This window comes from Macadamia integrifolia, chromosome 3 (genome assembly GCF_013358625.1).
Source record: "Macadamia integrifolia cultivar HAES 741 chromosome 3, SCU_Mint_v3, whole genome shotgun sequence".
NCBI classification, from domain to species: Eukaryota; Viridiplantae; Streptophyta; class Magnoliopsida; order Proteales; family Proteaceae; genus Macadamia; species Macadamia integrifolia.
In genome coordinates, this window is record NC_056559.1 from 30491372 (window position 1) to 30493767 (window position 2396).

Sequence of the window (2396 nt, forward strand, 5' to 3'; positions counted from 1 at the left end):
AAATTTTTTTTTTTACCTCAAAGCTTGCTATTAGGAATTTGAAATCAAGGATTCATAGAGAAATTTTTTTTTTTTTTTTTTTTTTGGTAGAATTCATAGAAATTGTTAATATATATATATATATATATACTAACAAACTTGCACGTGCACGTGTTGGCATTCGATAAGTGGCAGACAGAAAATACTTGTAACCTATGAATTTTTAATATTTATGCTTTTAGAAAGTACTTTAAGTCTTAACCCATAAATATTTTTTCTTAATTTTACACACATAATTATTACAAAGAGTAGATTGGCCTCAAAAGAATTTAGCATTTTAAAAAGTTTCATTGAAGAAATGGTTCTTAATTAGTTTTGATATCCAAGTAGAAGCTCATATTGTTCAAAGTGATTGACTCCTGCAAACTTCTTCCCGCCAATAATAAGTTATCAAAATACCCATAAAGAATTAATCTTTTGGATGGTGTGGTAATGCTTGAGATGTAACTAAGGACACAATTGAGTTCTCTACTTTATGTTCTTATCTTTATCCTTTCAAGTCCTCTTGGAATCGGTGGTACGCATAATGCTCCATGACAAGATGGAAAGTAAATCAAACCTTTTAATAGAAACCATTCTCAGAAGATGGAATCTAGATTATTTTGATAAGTTTTAAATTAGAAAATGTATAATTTAAGTGGCAAAGACCACAACAGTGGCTAAGATATGAAGTCTTTAAATTGGTCATATTCTCTGTTTAGTTTCCAAGCATAACAGTGAAATAGTTGGTGAAGAGAGAAGCAAAGTACAAGGCATACTAAATCAAGTTGAAAGCAAAGATAATGAATAAACCATCTTCATATGTCTACACTGTGCATAGAATTTTAATTTATAAAAATAGAATATTACAGAAATCAAACTCCAAAAAAATAATTGATAAAATACTGAAATTTTTGCCTACAAATTCTGCAAAACAAATCAGTGCATGGACCTTTCAATTAAAAAATAAAAAAAAAAATGAAAAAACAAAGGAAATATAAAGAAATCAAACTAAAAAAAAATACCCTAGAAAAACATAGGAAATTACTGAAGGATGAATTCAGGTAGATCATTCAGTTGCTTACCCTGATGCGAAACAAAGATATAAGAAAGATTTCTTCAACAAAATTGACTTAAAAAAAAAGGATCTTTCGGCCTCTCATGCCTTGTCTTGTCTCATCTCATGTCGTCTCTTTTCTGCAAGAGCCAAGGAAGAGTTAACCAAGATGGAACCTATTTGGTTTCCTCAATTAATAGTTCAATCAGTTATCAAGATGAACAAAATAAGTTCTCCTTCAGCCTAAAATACTCTTCAGCCCCCTTAAACAAAGAGAGAGAGAGAGAGAGAGAGAAAGAGAGAGAGAGAGAGAGAGAGAGAGAGAGGAATCTTACCTTGAGGTAGAGAATTGGCAAAGTTCTAGAGGCTTTTGGGTTGTAGATGACAATTGGGAACATAGTGCACGAGGGAGATATGATCAACTGTTGAGAGCCAGAAAATGTGTGTGTGTGTGTGTGTGTGTGTGAGAGAGAGAGAGAGAGAGAGAGAGAGAGAGAGAGAGAGAGTGTGAGGATCGTTCGGTGGTCTCTCTTCTTGGAGGCTTATAGTCGTGTTGTCTTTTGGTGGTCTACCTTCTAGGAGGCTTTTGGGTTGCAAACGATGGTTGGGAACACTGTGCACGAGAGAGACCTTTCTTCTCTATAGTTTCACTTGGATTTCTTGCTGGTTAGAGAGACCCTTCTTCTTCTATTGTTTTCCCTCCTAGAGCAGGGATTCTTCTATCTCTTATATATTTTAAATATTTATTTTTTATATAAAAGAATAATAAATAAATATTTCTGCAATTAAAGCTATGTTGGGGTAACCATAAGGTGAGGTGGCAAGCGAGATTAAGGATTTCATATTGATCCCTATTATTTCCCAATCCCTAAATAATGACTCATGATTTGATTCCTTAAGTCCTAATTATTAGGGATGTTTACTTCTCCTTTCTCCCCCACATTTAGGGATAGAAGAGTGGGGAGGGAGTGAATAATTATGGAGAGATTAACAAAGGTAAATATGGAGAGAGAGAGAGAGAGAGAGAGAGAGAGAGAGAGAGAGAGAGAGAGAGATTGGGGAGGAAGAAACGTTAGAGGATGAGGGAGTTTTTTTTTTAAATAATAATAATTATAGAGAGAGTGAGAGAGATTTAAGGAGGAGCAATAGCAAGAATGCCCACGTGGGTTATTATGTGCCATTTTTTCTCTTCCATTTGGAGGGGTTTTTTGGTCAGTTAGAATTTTTTTTTTTTTTTTTTATAGATGTTAATGATCATTTATGTTTTTTTGAAAAAGTAAACCAAAGACAGGAGTACGTATTTTTTAATGCTATATATGTA